We start from the raw sequence: 21,482 nt of genomic DNA, 5'->3' as shown, positions 1-21,482 counted from the left end.
CCAGGGAGGGGTTTATTCTGTATTTATTTTAAGAAGTTTTTGTTAGACGGAGACCCGGAGGGTCGGCCGAGTACAGGGGGAGAGGCCTCCGGTGAGGGCCTTCTCCGGTGATCGTACAGACAAGTAACTTCCCCCCCCACAGATGGACACCACACAAAGATGAGTTCTGCACACTTTATATAGAAATCTTGAGGCAAGGTGATAAACGATACAGCGGGACCAGGATACGAGGATCCTGCCAATTCTAGTCTCTTTGGGGAAAAGGGGTAGCGGGACAGTCTTAGTACCGGGCCGGTACGGGAGCAGCAGGAGATGGAGCTCACAATCCTCGAGCTTGAGGGTTCGCAAGGATGGGCCGCGGCAGCGCCAGCAGGCTACGAAGATGGTTCAAGATGATGAGGGCCGCGGCAGCGCCAGCAGGCTTCGAAGATGGTTCACGATGATGAGGGTCGCGGCAGCGCCAGCAGGCTTCGAAGATAGTTCACGATGAGGAGGGCCGCGGCAGCGCCAGCAGGCTTCGAAGATGGTTTCACGATGAGGAGGGCCGCGGCAGCGCCAGCAGGCTTCGAAGATGGTTTCACGATGAGGAGGGCCGCGGCAGCGCCAGCAGGCTTCGAAGATGGTTTCACAATGAGGAGGGCCGCGCAGGCAGCGCCAGCAGGCCTGGAAGATGGTTCACGAGAAGGAGCCGCGGCAGCGCCAGCAGGCCTCCAAGGATGAGTTCGTCTCGGTGTCTCTCGACTCCAGGATACAACTGCCTTCCTGCTCTGGAGCTGCCCCAGTAATAGGTCTGGCGCCCTTTGATGTCCGGACCCTCGCACTTGGAGGTCGGGAGGTCCGGGATGAGGGAGTCCAGACACCCAGCAGGGGGGTGGAGCCAGCGCCCGGGGAGGCTGGGGGCGATCGACACCTGGCGGAGGGGAGCCATCGACACTCCTTCTCCCATTGACCTGCCAAGTGGTCTCTTCACCCCCTGGGTGGATGGTGGTGCCTCGATGTCGGGGCCTGGCCAGGCCCGGGGTTGGGGTCGATCCGAGGCCACGTGGCCTTGTCGTGTAGTGTCCAAAATGGCGACTGGGCCGGGGGCAGTGGTTCTGGAAGGGGCCCGGGCCCGCCGATACCGGGGTGTTCAGGAGCTGGAGTTCCGTCGGGGACGGACCGTGGGTTGCTCCGGTGGGTTGCCGGGATAGTTCTTGTCTAGGACACAGGAGGAGCAGGGGTCCGGGCCCTGCCATGCGGGGAGGGACGGGGCCTTCCACGAGGCCTGCCCAACATGCGTCCCCCCCAGCTGAAGGCAGGGAGAGTCACCCATCCTCTTGGGTACTCTCCTCGCCGAGGCGGAAGAAGCGTGACAGGCCGTCTGCGTTGGCGTGGTCTTGGCCTGGACGATGCTCCACAGTGAAGTCCATCCCCTGCAGGGAGATGGACCAGCGCAACAACTTTGGGTTCTCTCCCCGCATCTGCATTAGCCATTGCAGGGGGCGGTGATCTGTTTCCACCCGGAAGTGGGTACCGAAGAGATAGGGCCGGAGCTTCTTGAGGGCCCACACCACGGCGAAGGCCTCCCGATCGATGGTTCTCCAGCGCTGCTCTCGGGCCAGCAGGCGTCGGCTGATGAAGGCCACTGGTTGGTCAACTCCCTCGGTGTTGAGTTGGGAGAGGACGGCCCCCACGCCATGATCTGAGGCGTCTGTCTGTACTATGAACTCCCGGCTGTAGTCGGGGGCCTGGAGCACCGGGGCGGTGCACATGGCGGACTTCAATTTCTCAAAAGCCGCCTGGCATTCAGGACTCCAGTTGACTGTTTTGGGGTTCTTCTTGGATGTGAGTTCCGTGAGGGGCCCCACAATGCTGCTATAGTCCTTTACAAAGCGCCAGTAGTACCCGGTGAGCCCCAAGAAGGCTCGGACCTCTGTTTGGGTGACCGGAGGTTCCCAGGCCTGAATGGCAGCGATCTTGAGCTGGAGGGGGGCCACCAGGCCACTTCCCACTTGGTGTCCCAGGTAGGTCACGGACCCTTGGCCAATCTGGCACTTGCTGGCTTTGATGGTCAGCCCGGCCTGCCGGAGGGCGTTCAGGACCTCCTGGAGGTGGTGGAGGTGTTCTGCCCAGTGGCGACTGTACACAGCAATATCGTCCAGATAGGCGGCACTGAATTCCTCGAGGCCCGCCAGTACCTGGTTCACGAGTCTCTGGAAGGTGGCGGGGGCGTTTTTCATGCCGAATGGCATCACCTTGAAGTGGTAGTGGCCATCCGGGGTAGAGAAGGCGGATCGCTCTTGGGCCCCTGGGGTGAGGCCGATCTGCCAGTAGCCCGCTGTCAAGTCGAAGATGCTCAGGTAGCGGGCGGCCCCCATGCGGTCAATCAGCTCATCTGCCCGGGGGATGGGATGAGCGTCGGTCCTGGTAACGGCGTTCAGACCCCGATAGTCTACACAGAACCTGAGCTCGGGGGCGACTTTCGGGGCAGCAGCCTTGGGGACCAGCACGACCGGGCTGGCCCAGGGGCTGTCGGATGGCTCGATCACTCCCAGAGCCAACATTTTGGAGACTTCTGTCTGGATGCAGGCGCGCACTCGATCCGGCACTCGGTACGCCCTGTGTCAGATAGGGGGGCTATCCCCGGTATCTACGTCGTGAAGGCACCAGGGGGTGATCCCGGGGATGAGGGAAATTGGTCGGCAAATTGGAGCAGAAGGTCTCGACAGTCTTGGCGTTGCTCTGGGGATAAGGCATCGGAGAGTCTGACCCCTTCCACGGAGCCGTCCTTTTCGAGCGTTTTCAGCAAGTCAGGGAGGGGCTCGGAGTCTTCTTCAGTCCCACTGTCGGTAGCCATCAGGAGGCTAAGTTCCGAGCGCACGAAGTGGGGTTTGAGTCTGTTGGCGGGGAGGACCCGTAGGGGGTTCCGGGGTGACTCCATGTCGATCAGGTAGGTGACTGGACCCTTGCGCTCTACTACCTTGAAGGGCCCACACCATTTGTCCTGTAGGGCGCAAGGTTCAACCGGGGACATCACCCAGACCTGTTGTCCCGGCTCGAACTCGATGGAGGAGGCATGCTGTCGGAGTCCCTCGAGGGAGGGACACGTTCTCTGCTCCTGTCGGAATTGTTCCTGAGTGGGGCCACCCTCTTGACGCCACTGGGCCAGTTCGGGAAGGTCCCGGAGCCGATCAAGTCCTTCTTCGCTGGACTCCGGGGAACTGGGCTCCGGGGCTGCTCCTTCGGGGACGATCAGCAGAGGGGGTTCTGGCCATTCTGGCTCTTCGGGACTGGGGATGGTGCGGGCGGCCATGGACCGGGTCGTTACGCAGAGAAGAGCGAAGAGAGCACCTGGGGATGCAGGGAGGCCCAGCATCCCCAGGTGCTCTCTTCGCTCAACGGCTGACCAGGGAGAACTTTCGAGGTCGTTCCCCAGGAGGCAGTCTATGGGGGCATCGTCGCGGACAGTCACTTTTAGCATGCCGGATACCCCTCCCCACTCGAAGGGAACGCAGGCCATCCGACACAGGCTCTTGGAGTTGTCGGCCGACCGTACTGGACAAAGTACATTTTGTAAGATCTGGTCCGGGGTCACCAGATGGCAGCGGACTGCGGTCACACTGGCCCCGGTGTCACGGAGGGCTTCAGCCCGGTGTCCATTAATGGTGACCCACTGGCTGTACTTCTGCGTGTTGGCGGGAAGGGGCGCCCGCGGAATCAGGTCTCTTTCCCCTAGGCAGACCAGGGACATGGCGGCGGGTTCCCACTCGGGCTGATCTGGCTCGTACTCTTCGGTGTCTTCTTGGGCTTGTTCTTCTTCCAGGGCGGCGGCAGCGACCTGGCGGGGCATGGGACTCGGGTTTTTCGGGCAGTTGGGATCATTGGCGTGGTGGCCCGGTCGTTGGCATCGGTGGCAGGTAACGTTGGTGCGGAACCCTGGTCGCGTCGGAGGGCTTCCTCTTCCGGCCGGGGGCGGGGTGTTGCTGGTGGGAGCCACCGGGACGGTGTCTCTGCCCCGACCCTGGCCTCCTCCTCCCCCTCGGGGGCGATGGGGCCCTTGGGAGGCTCTGTTCTGTTCGCTGGGCCAGTTTCGAGGAACTCGTGTGCTCTCCCATCGGTCTGCTTTGATGACGAGTTTTCGGGGTTCAGTCAGTTTACTGTCACGGAGGTGCTGCCTGAGCTCGACGAAGCAGTTATTAGAGAGGTGCTCCCATACAATAAGGTCGAATAGCTGCTCGTAAGTGGTCACCTGGCTGCCCTTGATCCACCCCTCGAAGGCTCGGCTAAAGAAGTTCACGTACTCCACCCAAGTTGTACCCGGGATCCGTTTGCAGTCGTGGAACCTCTGACGGTACATCTCGGGCGTGAGTCCGTATCGAGTGAGGAGGGCGGCCTTCATGTGGTCGTAGGACGTCATCTGATGGTCAGAGAGTTGCAGCAGGGCGTCTTGCCCTTCGTTGACAAACCTCCCCCATAACCCGGCTCCCCAGTCGCTCCGTGGGATCCGGTGGGAGGTCATTGCTACCTCGTAGGCTTTGAACCATTGCTGGATATCATCGTTCCGGTAATATTCTCTGACGACATCCTTGGGGATGTGGACCTTGGGGTCCGTAGTGACAGGGGGGCTCTGGTGCCCGGAGACTCCGAGGTCTTTGTTCTGTCTCCGAATCTCTAGTTCCTTCAAGTTGCGCTCATGCTCGTAGGCTAGTCTTTTCTCTTCCAGCTCCCTCTGACTCTTTTTCTCTTCTCGCTCCTCTCGGAGCCGTAAGTGTTCTAGTGTTATTTTTTGTTCCGCCAATTTGAGTTCTCCATCTAAGCAAAGTCGAGCCAGTTCCAATTCGTGGAGCCGGCTCTTCTCCCGTTCTCGGGCCTCCTCGGACGAGAGGCCCGGTCTTCTTTCCTCTGTAGGAGCGGTGCTTGTTTCGGTGGTCTCGAGGCTTTGGTTTTGGGGTAAGGGCGTTTCCGTCTCCGCCCAAGACTCCAAGGCGTGTTTGAGGTCATCTTTCGTGCTCAGTCCTGTGGTAGCAATGCCCAGTTCTATACAGAATTGTTTTAGTTCCTTGTGGCTATATTCTTCTAGTTTCTCCATCAGGAATTTTTCCGTTGTTCCACTCTCCTTTGTCGTCATGGTGGCTGTGTGTCGTGGGGTGAGTTACTCTCTACGATTATGCGTCGGCTCGGATCGCGCCACTAGCCACCAATGTTAGACGGAGACCCGGAGGGTCGGCCGAGTACAGGGGGAGAGGCCTCCGGTGAGGGCCTTCTCCGGTGATCGTACAGACAAGTAACTTCCCCCCCCACAGATGGACACCACACAAAGATGAGTTCTGCACACTTTATATAGAAATCTTGAGGCAAGGTGATAAACGATACAGCGGGACCAGGATACGAGGATCCTGCCAATTCTAGTCTCTTTGGGGAAAAGGGGTAGCGGGACAGTCTTAGTACCGGGCCGGTACGGGAGCAGCAGGAGATGGAGCTCACAATCCTCGAGCTTGAGGGTTCGCAAGGATGGGCTGCGGCAGCGCCAGCAGGCTACGAAGATGGTTCAGGATGATGAGGGCCGCGGCAGCGCCAGCAGGCTTCGAAGATGGTTCACGATGATGAGGGCCGTGGCAGCGCCAGCAGGCTTCGAAGATGGTTCACAATGATGAGGGCCGCGACAGCGCCAGCAGGCTTCGAAGATGGTTTCACGATGAGGAGGGCCGCGGCAGCGCCAGCAGGCTTCGAAGATGGTTTCACGATGAGGAGGGCCGCGGCAGCGCCAGCAGGCTTCGAAGATGGTTTCACGATGAGGAGGGCCGCGGCAGCGCCAGCAGGCCTGGAAGATGGTTCACGAGAAGGAGCCGCGGCAGCGCCAGCAGGCCTCCAAGGATGAGTTCGTCTTGGTGTCTCTCGACTCCAGGATACAACTGCCTTCCTGCTCTGGAGCTGCCCCAGTTATAGGTCTGGCGCCCTTTGATCTCCGGACCCTCGCACTTGGAGGTCGGGAGGTCCGGGATGAGGGAGTCCAGACACCCAGCAGGGGGGTGGAGCCAGCGCCCGGGGAGGCTGGGGGCGATCGACACCTGGCGGAGGGGAGCCATCGACACTCCTTCTCCCATTTACCTGCCAAGTGGTCTCTTCACCCCCTGGGTGGATGGTGGTGCCTCGATGTCGGGGCCTGGCCAGGCCCGGGGTTGGGGTCGATCCGAGGCCACGTGGCCTTGTCGTGTAGTGTCCAAAATGGCGGCTGGGCCGGGGGCAGTGGTTCTGGAAGGGGCCCGGGCAAGCCGATACCGGGGTGTTCAGGAGCTGGAGTTCCGTCGGGGACGGACCGTGGGTTGCTCCGGTGGGTTGCCGGGATATTTCTTGTCTAGGACACAGGAGGAGCAGGGGTCCGGGCCCTGCCATGCGGGGAGGGGCGGGGCCTTCCACAAGGCCTGTCCAACAGTTTTGTTTATAAAGCGTGAACGAGGCCGTGGGGAGTCAAGTCACTCGGATTAAACATTTATTATCACAAGTTGTGCACAAGAAGAGACACACGCAGTATAACACCCCCAGAGGGACAGACATCAGGAGTGGGGTACAGTGGGGTGCTGTGTCAGCTGCACAAGACACGATCCGATTCCGAAAGCGGAAGGAACGACCTGCAGGCTCCTGACTTCGGAACTTAGGGATTTCCCCTCACAAATTTATACTATTGAAAAATCGGATGTTTGTTGGAAACCAGCATAATAATGAGGAAGAACTGCAATGAGCAGACTTATATGTAAATAGCCTTGAAAAAGCCCTGGCGCGAATCGCCAAAGGGGGCGAAACACGTGTCGGCTGTTCATGTTTTTATTCGAATCAATAAAGATCGCCTTTCTATATTAAAAAATGGACTTTTGACTCAATCTATATGACTAAGGATTCAGCCTGATGAAACGAAGAACTGTTGTAAGCACACTCACAACCCCCTTAAAGACTTTATCTGTTCAAAACTCAGAGGTCCAGAGTTTTTGAGTGTGTCCCTCTTACACAAACTAAGTGAAGACTGATATAGCCTTGGAGTCTCTTTTGGACCCCCCTTCTTTTCTAGAAACAAGACACGATCATCACCACAAGTCAGAAATACCCCAGAGATCTGCCCCCTCCCAGAGAGGACACTTTGGGGTTCAATCTCTATTTAGAACCACTGGGAAATCTCCTAAGCAAATCTGGGATTCACTATCATCTCTATGCAGACGACACTCAACTCTACCTCAAGGTTGCTTCCACTCACGATCTCTCCATCCTAAGCTCTACTCTCGACTCCATTCAAAACTGGATGTCAACTCATCAACTGATTCTGAATCCCTCCAAAACTGAATTCCTCCTCTTCTCCTCCTCACTCTCCCCTCCCCCGGTTCAATCATGGATGGATTAGATGAATCTACTAAACAATAAACCCATCATTGTCGACAACGCAAAATCCCTTGGTGTCATTCTAGACAAAAAACTCAATCTAACTCCCCACATCAATTCCGTTGCAAAATCTGCTCAATACCAACTGCGCCTTCTTTGGGGAGTCCGTCGCTTCTTCCCGGAGCAGGACCTTATAATCCTGGTGCAATCGCTGGTCCTCTCCAGACTAGACTACTGCAATTCTCTTCTTACTGGCCTCCCCAAATCTCACCTGTCCCCACTTAAGTCTGTTTTCCATTCAGCAGCTTGTTTCATTTATGGGGCCAAAAGAAGCGATCACATCACACCGATGTTATCCACCCTTCGCTGGCTTCCTTTTCGAGGCTAGAGCTATCTACAAGACCGCTTGTATCACCCACAAAGCCTTGCACTCCTCCTCTCCTCGCTATCTGGCGAATAAACTGAAAGGAGGCTCTAGACCTTCACGCAATGCGGAGAATCTACTGCTTGAACCTCCCACTTTCAAGAAGGAAAGAACGATGGCCCAATCCTTTTCAGGCAGCGCAGTGAGAATCTGGAACTCCCTGCCGCCTCAGCTTTGGACCACCGCCTCCTCCCAGGCCTTCAAAAGGGACCTCAAAGTTCTCCTCCTCCAGAGACACCTCCAATAGTAATTCATGTCCTCTTTGTTATTTGAAGGAATACCTCCCACTACTGATAAGTTCTACTTTACATGACCATGAAGTGCCTTCCCAGTGTGTTCTTGTGGTTGGAGTGTTTGCCTTTTTGCAGTATTTTCCATGTACTTGTGTTTAGTACCCTTTTGTAATCATGCACACTTCAGTTTGCCTTTGTAACACACGGTTTACTACCTCACATGCTTCTTCCTTTGATACTTGCACAAGTGCCACCTTTGCCCACGTAACGCTTGTTCTGGGGCCTGAGTGTCTACCACATATTGCAGTATTATACCTCAATTTATACTTTGTTCTCTTTTGTAACCTGCACACTTGTCACCGTTTCCTCTTTTACACTTTTTACTACCTCATGTATTTTTTGGTTGCTCACAACTTTTTACTACCTCATGTATTTTGGTTGCTCACAATTTTCACTTTTACTGTATGTAATGTAACGTCTGCCTTTGTAATCTGTTCTCGTGTAATGTTCTCATCTTGTATCTTTTCTGTTCCTACTGTGAAGCGCTCTGACGCCTTCGGGTAAAGTCCGCGCTATATAAAAATGCATAAATAAATAAATAATAAAGTCAAAAATACCTGGGCGCCTGGGCAGGTCCAGGGGAGCAGTGTCTCTCTACGGGGCCTGTGCATAGCGCCCCGACGCTCAGGGCGGAGTCAGAGGCGCTTCACTGAGAACTCCTGTAAGAAGCACCGAGAGGCCTGTCCCTTGGTGCAGTAGAGGTGAGGCCTGTCCAGGGGGGGCAGAGGAGGTGAGGTCTGTCCAGGGGTGCAGAGGAGGTGAGGCCTGTCCAGAGGTGCAGAGGAGGAGAGGCCAGTCCAGGGGTGCAGAGGAGGAGAGGCCTGTCCAGGGGTGCAGAGGAGGAGAGGCCTGTCCAGGGGTGCAGAGGAGGTGAGGCCTGTCCAGAGGTGCAGGGGAGGAGAGGCCTGTCCAGGGGTGTAGAGGAGGTGAGGCCTGTCCAGAGGTGCAGAGGAAGAGAGGCCTGCCCAGGGGTGCAGAGGAGGTGAGGCCTGTCCAGAGGTGCAGAGGAGGAGAGGCCTGTCCAGGGGTGCAGAGGAGGTGAGGCCTGTCCAGAGGTGCAGGGGAGGAGAGGCCTGTCCAGAGGTGCAGGGGAGGAGAGGCCTGTCCAGGGGTACAGAGGAGGTGAGGCCTGTCCAGGGGTACAGAGGAGGTGAGGCCTGTCCAGAGGGTGCAGAGGAGGTGAGGCCTGTCCAGGGGTGCAGAGGAGGCGAGGCCTGTCCAGGGTGCAGAGGAGGTGAGGCCTGTCCAGGGGTGCAGAGGAGGTGAGGCCTGTCCAGGGGTGCAGAGGACGTGAGGCCTGTCCAGGGGTGCTATGGAGGTGAGGCTTGTCCAGGGTGCAAAGGAGGTGAGGCCTGTCCAGGGGTGCAGAGGAGGTGAGGCCTGTCCAGGGGTGCAGAGGAGGAGAGGCCTGTCCCAGGGGTGCAGAGGAGGTGAGGCCTGTCCCAGGGGTGCAGAGGAGGTGAGGCCTGTCCCAGGGGTGCAGAGGAGGTGAGGCCTGACCAGGGGTGCTAAGGAGGTGAGGCCTGACCAGGTGCAAAGGAGGTGAGGCCTGTCCAGGGGTACAGAGGAGGTGAGGCCTGTCCAGAGGGTGCAGAGGAGGTGAGGCCTGTCCAGGGGTGCTATGGAGGTGAGGCTTGTCCAGGGTGCAAAGGAGGTGAGGCCTGTCCAGGGGTGCAGAGGAGGTGAGGCCTGTCCAGGGGTGCAGAGGAGGAGAGGCCTGTCCCAGGGGTGCAGAGGAGGAGAGGCCTGTCCCAGGGGTGCAGAGGAGGTGAGGCCTGTCCCAGGGGTGCAGAGGAGGTGAGGCCTGTCCCAGGGGTGCAGAGGAGGTGAGGCCTGACCAGGGGTGCTAAGGAGGTGAGGCCTGACCAGGTGCAAAGGAGGTGAGGCCTGTCTAGTTGTGCAGAGGAGGTGAGGCTTAACCAGGGTTACAGAGGAGGTGAGGCCTTTCCAAAGGGGTACAGAGGAAGTGAGGCTTCAAGTGGTGCAGAGGAGGTGAGGCCTGCCTAGGGGTGCAGAGGAGGAGAGGCTTTTCCAGGGGTGCAGAGGAGAAGACGCCTGCCTAGGGGTGCAGAGGAGGTGAGACCTGTCCAGGGGACAGAGTAGGTGAGGCCTGTCCAGGAGGCAGAAGAGGAGAGGCATGTCCAGGGGTGCAGAGGAGGAGAGGCTTTTCCAGGGGTGCCGAGGAGAAGAAGCCTGTCCAGGGGTGCAGAGGTGGAGAGGCCTGTCCGGAGGTACAGAGGAGGTGAGGCCGGTCCAGAGGGCAGAGGAGGTGAGGCCTGTCCAGGGGTGCAGAGGCCTGTCCAGTGGGTGCAGAGGAGGAGCGGCCTGTCCAGGAGTGCAGAGGAGGTGAGGCCTGTCCAGGGGTGCAGAGGAGAAGAGGCCTGTCCATGGGTGCAGAGGAGGAGAGGCCTGTCAGTACCCAAACTGGAGTGTACCTAAAGTACATGGAATCATTTTAGAGAGGAAGCAGCTAGGCTGCAGTCCTTGAAAGCAGGGCCCCAATCAGACTAAAGTTGAAAATCAGTGAAACATCAGCATAAAGTGGGGTTAACTATAAGAAGCAGATGATACTCTCCTACACTTGGGTACTATGGGTGTGCTAATCGGAAGATTAGGCATTGATCAAAATAACGTGTTTTTTACAGAGACAAGGCAGTTTACATTTCCAGTGCTCTACAATTCAGCCCCATAGAGGTTCCCCCCCAGTATTTTAGTATTATAAATCTCTAGAGCTGAACCCACTTTCCTGGACACATTTTTTAATGTATCTTACCTCAGTGTGCGGTTTGTTGGATGAAGGATGCTTGTGCCTTTTCGATTTGAGGTGCCCAACTTAAATTTGTGATTTAATGAATACCTAAATAGTCAAATGCAAAATCTTGCTCGAGGGGACATTCTCCTACATACATTTGTCTCTTGGATGGCTTGGAGTTCCCCCTCGAGAATATCATATATTTAGTTTTTGCCTCATTTAATACTAGGCCATGTTCCTTAGAAAATGTTATAAAATGATTCAATAGGTGTTGCAGGCCAAGGGGAGATTTGGAAAATAAAAGGGTGTCATGCCAGAAGAGTAAAGCTGAAACTCTTCACTCCCCCACCTTTGGAGCACCACATCCATCCATATCCAAGTAAACAATGACACCATTAATAAAGAGGGAGAGAAGTGTGGGTGCTAAAACGCAGCCTTGTCTCACTCCACAGGTGACAGGGAATTGCTCAGTATTTAACAACAAGGGGTGGTGATGGACAGAGTTTCTGATTTAAGCAGAATACTCTCACCCAGTCAAGAGATCAGGGCTAGATCCAACACCGTTTTTTAGCTCACTGCACCATCCCAGCTCAGAACCTGGCTATATGCAAATTAGTATGTTCCTGTCCCAGTGCATGATGGGAACAGGGCAAACCAAACTACCAAGCCAATTCTTACACTGGGAAGGAAACAAGCTTCCGGGGACCGGTTTCTGGCATTTCAGCCGTCGTCGGCCCGGCTTGCTTGAATCCTGATGGTGCAATGAGCAAGGGACTCACATCTGAGTATACCCTTCCACGCTTATGGTGGACAAAATATTTAACAACAAGGGGTGGTGATGGACAGAGTTTCTGATTTAAGCAGAATACTCTCACCCAGGGAATTGCTCAGTGACATGGTTATCGTCCCCCGACCTAACTTGTGTTTGAGGAGTGCAATCGGATTTCTAATAGTTTACGTGGCAACCCCATCTCGGTCAACACTCTCCACAGCTTTGCGCGCAGGACCAAATCAAATGCTGTACGTAAGTCCACAAAGGCTACATATAGTTTGCCACCTCGAATGCTAACCTCCCTCCAATAAATACATAAAAACATAAAATCTGCTCCAATGTGCTAATGTTCGCACGAAGGTCTGCTTGGATATCGCTCAGAATATGGTGCTCTGAGATCCAATCCTGGACTTGTCGCAAACCTGTGTACAAAAGATTTTTTGCAATGAATCAATTAACGTTATAGGCCAATAGTTGGCTATATTAGCTCTGTTGCCCTTCTTAAAAAATGGAATAATCTCCACCATATTCCATGACGTGGGAATACCCAGATCTGCTAAAATGGCATTTGTGATCATATTAATATAGGAGACCCAGACTGTTAAGTCCTCTCTGTACAAATCATTAGGGATGCAATCAGGTCCTGGGGCTTTAGCTGCAATACTAGAGCCAATTGCCACCCGGGTTTCTTCCATAGAGAACACAAGGGCCTCCACAGCTTCATCCTGGGTTTTTCCTCTTTCATCTGGGGGTGCCTCCAACTCGGTATGGGTCTCCACCCAGTTCAATCTAATACTTTTTGTGTTATTAGTCATAGAAAGTACTCCTAGGTCCTTGTTACCCCAACTACCTATTTCAGAATTGTTGCTACCCGGATTCATTAGGGACAAGGTCAAGGCATTGTGATCGCTGTCCAGGTGGTTGACCACTACTATGTCCTGTTCTAGGGGCCAGAGTCTAAGTGCAACCAGGCAATAGACAATCCTACTGGCATAACCAGGTCTATTATATGTTACCTCCCCTTTTGGGTCTGACTTTGTTCTCCCGTTGGTGACTCTCAGGTCTTGCTGTAACAAGAGAGCCAACACCTGTCTACTCTCTTAGACCATCTGACTGGGGAAAGTTCGACCTCGGGGACCTGCCAGACCGTATCCCAATCCTCGGTCAGGTCTCTAGGAATCCTAGTTAAAAACTCAAAGGTACAGTGTAGGTCCCCTGCTACCATGGCTCTCACGCTGTCATTGGATTCAGATAATACCTGGTCTAAAATTCTGATAGTATTGGCATCATCGGAATCCCCGATCGACTCAAGTATACACATTCAAGATCCTAATTTTTAGATCACCAGGCATATGTAGATCTAAAGCTAATATATCAGGGGAGTCCATATGAACCAGTTTTATTTTTAGGCCTAAAGTATTTCCAAATTGTTAAGCCTCCCAATGGCCTCCCCTTCTTTTTCCTATTAGCATTCAGACCATAGGTTGACTACCCATTCCGATATGGGGTATGCAGACTCCAAGTTTCCTGGAAAAGTATTACAAACCAAAAATGTAAGATTTGTGGTACAAGTACTTGAGAGAGTATAGCTGGGATTAATCTCAACAGATTCCGCTTGCTCATCATTTGGTAAACTGTTAACCCCCTCTCCTTCTCCCCCACTTCTTTGCTCCCTACTTCTCGCCAAAATAACAGACACCCTTGTATCTTCTGTCAAATTTCTAACATTTGTCGAGACTGTAATTGTGTGAATACAGCTAGAATTGTTCGCAACGATTTCCCCTAGCTCAACATTTAGAAAACTATTGATCCCCTCTGCTCCTCCAAATCCATTGCACACTACTTTCTGCCGTACTAGCGGGAACCCCCATTTTTTCTACCACTTGTTTAGCCAGCCCTTCCCAAGATTGACCAGGGGGCATCATACTGTAATCACCCGGTATGCCTCAGGAGCGATTTAGCAACACTGTGACGAACAGATACAGAATAACACCAATCGTAGGTAAAAGGGATGTTTTAATGGTGAAGAAAGGTACACCCTGATTATGATCGCCTATGGCAAAATGAAGGCAGATAGTCTCGAAATGAGGGATCTATAGTTAATCATAGGTACGATACCCCTGGTTGTGTAGTCTCTCGCCCCCTCTGTCTCAGTCGGCACAACTGAGTAACTTAAATCAGAACCAACGGTCCTCCGCATGAGTACCAGTCCTGGTACTCGCCAACGGAGGGCACTGTGCAAAGTAACGGCTGACAATGCCGCTTGTGTGCCTTCCCTGTTTATCCAAGTCAAGTCAAGTCAAAGAATTTATATAGCGCGCTACATACCCAGAGGGTCTCAAGGCGCTTTTTGTTTCCCGCCTCCGAGTAGTTGCCATTTTCTTCTTTTTCCCTTTGTGTGTTATGTTATAGTACCTGTCTAGCGCCAGGACGCCCCTTTGCTGGGGAATCTGCGCTATAAAAATATAATTAACATAACATAACATAACAAGAGCCCTCCTGGGAGTATTCTCAAGAGTGGGCTTTCCAAAGGAGGTAGTATCTGACAGGGGTGCAAACTTCATGTCAGGATACTTAACAGCAATGTGGAAGGAGTGTGGTGTTAGCTACAAGTTCACCACTCCCTACCATCCACATTGTAATGGACTTGTTGAGAGATTCAACGAGACCATGAAGGGTATGATCAAAGGGTTACCTGAAAAGCTTAGGCGAAGATGGGATATCCTTCTACCCTGCCTTCTGTTTGCTTACAGAGAGGTTCCACAGAAGGGGGTTGGCTACAGCCCTTTTGAGCTTCTGTTTGGGCATCCTGTAAGGGGACCCCTATGTCTGGTGAAGGAAGGATCGGAGTTACCTCTCAAACAACCTAAACAAGATATAGTGGACTATGTACTTGGTCTCCGCTCCAGGATGGCTGAGTACATGAAGAAGGCCACTAAAAACCTTGAGGCTAGCCAGGAACTCCAAAAAGCCTGGCATGCCCAAAAGGCTGTCTTGATTATCAGCCAGGACAGAAGGTGTGGGTGTTGGAGCCAGTGGCCCCAGCAGCACTCCAAGACAAATGGTCTGGACCTCACACAATTGTTGGAAAGAAGGCAGAGGTTACCTACTTGGTGGACCTAGGCACTCCCAGGAGCCCCCACAGGGTGCTCCATGTCAAGAGACTAAAGGCATATGTCGACAGGGCAGACATGGGCTTGCTCATGGCTACAGATGAGGGGCAGGAGGAAGAGAGTGACCCTCTCCCAGACCTGCTGTCTCAGAACCCTGAAGATGGCTCAGTTGATGGTGTGTTGTTACCTTTGCATTAAATTAATTTCCCTGACCCAGGAATTGTATCCTAACCAGGGGGTCCTTGTTATATTTCTCAATTTACCCACGGTGCACCCGTGTGGGACGTAGCTTGTTAGTATCTTTCCTGTTGCTAAAAGATTATCCGAGTCCTTCCAACTAACAAGCTTTTCTCTGCTTTATGACAATATAATTCTGTCCATCATCCTCTCTTCTCTATATATCCTCAGGTACTGGTGTAACACTAAAGAAAAAAACCACATGGCTCAGGTCCAAACATTTGGTTTTTCAGATGAGGACTTCGCTACACTGAAAGGCACCAGTGCAACTTTTGGTAATGGCTCTACAACTAATCCCCACAATAATAGCGACACCAATAAACTGTTAAACCTACAAAAGAAATTAATCAGAATAGAAGCGCATGGGGAATTCATGCTTAATTACCTCAAGGCTGGCATAATTCCATTAGGACTTAGGGTCCTTAATATCCCAGGCCTCTTTGTAGACATCAAAACCTTCCTCATTAAATGGAGCATGATTGCTAGTCGCTGCTCCCGAGATCTTATGATCCTAATAATATCTACATCAAAGGAACTAGCAGCAGATATACAAAAAGAAATAGAGGAACTGGAGGACAAAATCAAAAAAGCCACCACCTTAGAAGAGGCAGATAAACAATTGCAATTAGTAAATAAAGATATTCTATCCTTCACAGATTACTTAAAAAAAAGGAAAGAAGAAAAATTTGTAAAAAGATAAAAGATTTTATACTTTGGAACAGACGTATCCCTATATTGTAGATGGGTTCTTTAAAACAGACTTCCAACCTGGAGCACCCAACTACAACTTTCATCAGAAAATTAACACCTTCTCTGACTCCTCAGACCCTGAGTATGATGGAGAAGGAAGTAAGGGATACCAAGATGAGGGACCATTTGACCCTCGAAATGGCCAAAGAAACAATCGCCAGCTTTTTTTAGGCCAACGTGGGGGGAGACAAGGACATCAAAGGGTCAGGTTCCAGAACCAAACAAGGTGACACTATCAGAACCACCAATATACACAGGAATCTCAACAATATCTGGAAACCCGCAGCAAGCAATATTGGAGGAACGTGATGTAATACCGATATTTAATCTGTCCTCACATATTCTTGGGCCCACCGACCTGTCTCTTTTGACAAAAGGACTATCATTTGTCCCCCACGACAAAGTTAATCTGTTCGAATTATACCAGGACATCCACTCTTTCTTCCGAAAGATTAGATTAAAATAATTCTTCTCTGACAGTGAACTCTTAGAATCAGAAAATAGAATCTATAACATAGTGTCCCTTCCTTCCACTTTTACTTCTACACTAGACCAAATAGGTCCAGAGACAGCAATCTTTGAAAAGGTAGTCCTAAAACGATTGGAACAGGCACTAAGATTTGTCCCCAAACCTAGGTACAATATTACCAAAGAAGAACATGACTCCCTGACTAAACTAAAAAATAATAAATCGGTCATTGTTAAAAGTAGTGACAAAAGGGGTGGCATAGTCGTGATGGACTCTTTGAGCTATGAAACTAACATGATTCAAATGCTGAATGACTCCACCTTTTATAAAAAGATTAGACTGAACCCTACAGAACGAATAATAAAGACAATAAACCAAATAACCACCAAAGCCCGTGATGCAGGCATTATAAATGAAAAAGAACATGCATTTCTGAATGAATCAGAGAAGAAAGTGTCCTGCATATACAGAGTACCAAAAATTCACAAAAATCGACGCTTTGTCTGCCTCTGGATGGATGTGGCTTGGTCGAAATGTGCTCCGGTATGGCTTCGCACTGGTCAGGGCTGCCTTTGACTTTGAGTTGATCTCGCTCCTTGCCACTGCTTCGGACCACCTGAGACGCTCCCTTTGATTGCATTTGTTCTGACTTTGGCGATAGATCTCCTCGTGAAGCTTGCAGGGTTGACTTTTACATTTCTGTGATTGCTTAGTTCACTTTTGCCGGTACAGCACCGAGTATCTCACCGGGCCAGGGGTGAGGTGGGGGGGGGGGGTTTATTGGTGACTGTCCCCCCCGTGATCATGTCGACTGTTTGCTTTGATTGATGATGAAGGTGTCTTGGGGGGTCACTGCCGGCGGGGGGTACCGGGTGTCCGGGGGTGTGTCTGTTTCTCTCCTCCTCCACTTCTTGTATCTTTTTCCCTTCTGTGGGGCAGTTCCGGGGCGACAGGCACATCTTGCCTCCAACGCGAGTGGTCGCTCCCCCGCTTCCTCCCTCACCTGTGGTATTGTAGCGCCTACATTTGCTTGCTGACTGGGCACTGTGTTTGTACTTGCTAGCGCGCACTGTTGTTTATTTAATTGCATAGCGCTTTGCTGATTGGTAACTGATATCGCTTTCACCGTGCAGTACCTGTAATAATTGTAGCTGCGCATTGTCTGCATTACATTGGCTGTGTACTTATTTAAAGTGTGTCACGATCTCCACTGTCTCCGCGCACGAACTCGCATCTTTTGACCCTCATAGCGCTCCATTGCTCCTTGTTGTTGTTGTTGGTCGGCCATTTCCCAGGTTGACCCGAGCCCTCCCTCGCCCCCGCCTCCCTGCTGACCCTCCCACGCTCCGCCCCCTCCACTCTCCATTTATGTCAGATGCACCAACTCGCAGCGTCCACGCGCTACGTCCACGCGCTACGTCCACGCCGAAGGTGCGCCGAAGGTAAGCCCGTCTACGCCCGTCCGCGCCTGGACCGCGCCCAGCGCCAGACCCCCTGGTCCTCGTAATGTCCACCCCTCCCGCATTACTTATGATGCCACCACCCTCCTAGCCCTCAACTCCGGCCGTTCCCCCAACTGCGTTCAAGCCTCCCCTGGACACACCCATGGACCCTTTTCCTGCAACTCCTGCAAGTTCGACGGCACCAAGAACAACTCCTTACCTACGATCACACACCAGATATCGGACCCCAACCACCTACAATGCATCCTGCTCAACACCCGATCAGTCCACAGGCACGCCATTGTCCTCTGGAATCTACTAGACACCATCTCTCCGGACATCGCCTTCCTAACAGAAACATGGATGAACGCCACATCAGCCCCAGACATCACCATTGCCATCCCGGAAGACTATAAGATCATACGCAAGGACCGGATCGACCACATAGGAGGAGGTATCGCTATCGTCCATAAGAAATCCATCCGCATTTCAACCAGCTCAGACGTCAATCTCGCCAACTCTGAACACCTTCACTTCCAGATCCACATCGACCCCAAAACCACACTCAGAGGCACCCTCCTTTACAGGCCACTAGGACCCCGCGCACAGTTTAGTGAAGACATCGCGGACTTCATCACTCCACACGCGCTCCCCTCCAAGGATTACATCCTTTTGGGAGACCTCAACTTTCACCTTGAAAAGAACAACCGCAACACCACCACCCTTTTGGACAACCTCGCCAACCTCGGACTTAAACAACTTGTCACCACCTCCACCCACATCACAGGTCACACACTCGACCCTATCTTCACCTCCAGCAAACATGTCTCCTTCAGCCACACCACAGCTCTCCTTTGGACTGACCACAGCTGCGTCCACTTCACCTACAACAAGCCCACCCCCAACAACCACCCTCAACCCACTCTGCAAAGAAACTGGAACAAAATCACCATCGACAAGATCTCCTCATCGCTTCTTCAAAACCCCCCAGCCCACTCCTCAAGGTGATAAGGTGAGAAGGAAAAAGGAAGTATACTGGATTTTTACTCTTGGAACGTTTCCCCATGAACTTAACCAGGAACTGCCTTGAGAAAACGCAATACTATAGCATAAATATCGTTTACAGAACTACCTGAGACACAACACAACGCAATAATTCTTAAATAATTGCCTCAGACCCAGTATTCACCTCTATATATGTATATGAACTATTACATACATACGACGTGAATTAGGAATAAAAATAATCAGCCAACCAGTTCTATAATCCCAAACTATACAGCCATCACTTTTATAGAAAGGTATATAATAACACCAAATATCTTAATATAAAAAGAACTAAAGGTCAGGAACCAATAGCCATGACAATTTAGACGCCAAATGCGTGTGACTTGCAATTTGTCAAGCACGAATCTGCATGACAGATTTCACCTTTCATCTTACACCTTGCTAACCCAAATCACCCATGTGCTGATATACACCTGTCGCATCGCTTTCTCATATATACTAACAAGTAATATAAATATATGTCCACGAATGCAATGTAACATCCACATAGGCATTCCCCTTTAAAAGAGGGTGTCACCTCATTGGTATTGCACTGAGGTGAGCGGATATAAAAACGAATCAGATACGAGCTTACAAACTCTTTTCTGATTCAAACAAGCTACCCGCCAGGAAACGCCAGCTCTCAGGAGTTTGAGACGGTAAGCGCGAAAGAGAAGAAAAAGCGATAGCCGCATTAAGATTAAAAACTGCAAAAGTGCTTTAAACCATGAACTACCTACGCGCTTCTGATATTTTCTTTTCCTACCCCTAGATATAACTTCGCCTTTACCCTACAGCACCATCAGCAAACTAAGCCCGTTCTTATAAAACGCGGCATCGGGCAGGCTTTACACCCGCCTAGACACGGCAATACTATCAGGTAAATGCTAATCCTTTTCGGGCGTATGTAACGATTCATGGCTCCTAAGGACGCTAATTTACAATATATTTATGATTATCTGCCAATTTAAAAAAACAGGGACGACCAGCAGGTAGCAACGCCCGGCTCTCCTTTGAATCGCCATCAAATAGCGACTTCTAACAGCAAGGAACCAAGTCTGCGGCATGATCAGGTAGCCGTTCTTGTAAAAGAATACCACAACTTATGATGAATACTGTAAGGCACGTTATTTTGTGACAACATATTTATTTAAACTTACCCATTTGTCTCCTGTGTAGAACCCCGGAAACCTGTTTTTAACTTTGAAAATCGCTTAATAGGTACATCAGGCTCTTTAGTGGGATGCGGGCAGTGTAATCTTACTATGGAGGTACTATACCGCAAGACTATGCAAATTGAGATACTAATGCAATCAAGCACTAAAGCTTGTACTCGCGATAATTTTGTTTGCTCCTTAATAGATTCATATACCGCTATCAGCCCGTAGGACTAAGGTGCCCCACCCCAAATATCTGAATTGACACGCTAAGACAGCTAGGCACATGAAAATATGTAAGTAATAATCGCATAGGCATGAAGTTATAACATCGCCCGTAACTCTAGGAAAACTGAACGTCATTTACTCTTATTAATAACAGGACTCATCGTGAACCTTCTACGTAAACAAGTCATTCTATGCCTCCCAACTAGCGCGACCCAACGGAGCACAACCCAAACATTGCAGGTAAATTTGAACAGAAATGTGTAAAGTATGCCTAACATAGAAACCATGTCCAAAACAGAAAGACTTTAGGAATATACTAATCCAGGTCAAAATTCAATCTAGGGCAAAAACATTAATGGAGCAAAACGACAATAGGGCAAAAAAGACTATAACAAATGTGTTGCAAACTTTCCGAATACATCAAGTATTAGCTGCGATTGAAGGAAATTTAACATGTAACCTTAAATAATTGCTTGTCATTAAATGCCCAATACTTGCCTCTATTATCATTTTCGCGCAACAAGGTTATTTTTTATCAATCAACCCTGGAATAATAAAGAATTAATCCCATTTTCCAACTTAAGGTAAGCGACGTCTATGAACCAGATAAGAAATGAAATTTGGTGTACCAGCTACTAAGACGGCGTAATGATATAACTAAATCAAGCATATGGGTATTACACACTCATAAATATTCCCAGTTATGAAATATAAGTAAATTGATGAATTAGGAACCCAAATAGTTACACCAGGTACCGTACAAAATAGCTACACATCTTGTCTTTACCATCTCTTTTCTACTCTAACCAAACCCCATATTCTGCTTGTTTATGTATGTATATTTTTGCTATATGCAGGATCTTTTAAAAATACTGCAGATACAGCCATAAATGTATGTAAATACTTCTGTATAGAATGTTAATGCGTAAAATCTTGGACCAATGTCAAGAATCTGTCTCCCTTTAGCAACATATCAGTTTTTGCAACCACAAGTCTGGCTAACTTGTACGAAAAGAATGTATAATGCACCACAATGAATGTTATATGACATACTGTATTAAAGTCTAGAATCTTAAAACTGTTTATTAATTTTTCTAGAATTCAGCTGAAAGCTCTGTCCTGATAAAGGCACAGTACAAGTGTCGAAACGCGTTGACATACTACAGCTCTATTCTTGTAATCTAAGATTGTTAGACCTAGGGATTTCCTAGCCAACACGTGGGTAGTATGGCACAGAGGGGAAGGCTAATTCCAAAGGCTAAATGTGTAAGCTTGCGTAAAACCCCTCAGGAACTCAGCGCCCATCCATTCCAAAAATGACACTACACCTTGTTAGGAAAATAAGGTTCGTACTTTATAAAAATAGACTCTGTTCTCTTTGGTTTGATAGCTCTCTTATTACATTAGTACATCACTTTTCAAATGAATGCAGTTCTTATCACTTCTTACAT

General features: G+C 50.8%; 1 protein-coding gene across 1 annotated transcript in view; it reads left to right on the top strand.

Moving 5' to 3' along the window:
• LOC147737467 (uncharacterized) overlaps window positions 1-21,482 on the top strand; it is a 59,127-nt gene that overhangs the window by 7,905 nt on the left and 29,740 nt on the right. The window contains exons 4-8 of the mRNA XM_086930976.1: window positions 19,419-19,526; window positions 19,626-19,719; window positions 19,826-19,917; window positions 20,009-20,099; window positions 20,186-20,271. The gene's annotated coding sequence lies outside the window, so the exon portion shown is untranslated. The remainder of the gene's footprint in view (window positions 1-19,418; window positions 19,527-19,625; window positions 19,720-19,825; window positions 19,918-20,008; window positions 20,100-20,185; window positions 20,272-21,482) is intronic.

Source organism: Lissotriton vulgaris, chromosome 1_1, assembly GCF_964263255.1.
Source record: "Lissotriton vulgaris chromosome 1_1, aLisVul1.2, whole genome shotgun sequence".
NCBI lineage: Eukaryota > Metazoa > Chordata > Amphibia > Caudata > Salamandridae > Lissotriton > Lissotriton vulgaris.
Note: the sequence above shows the minus strand (reverse complement) of the source record. Positions and strands in the feature narration are given on the sequence as shown.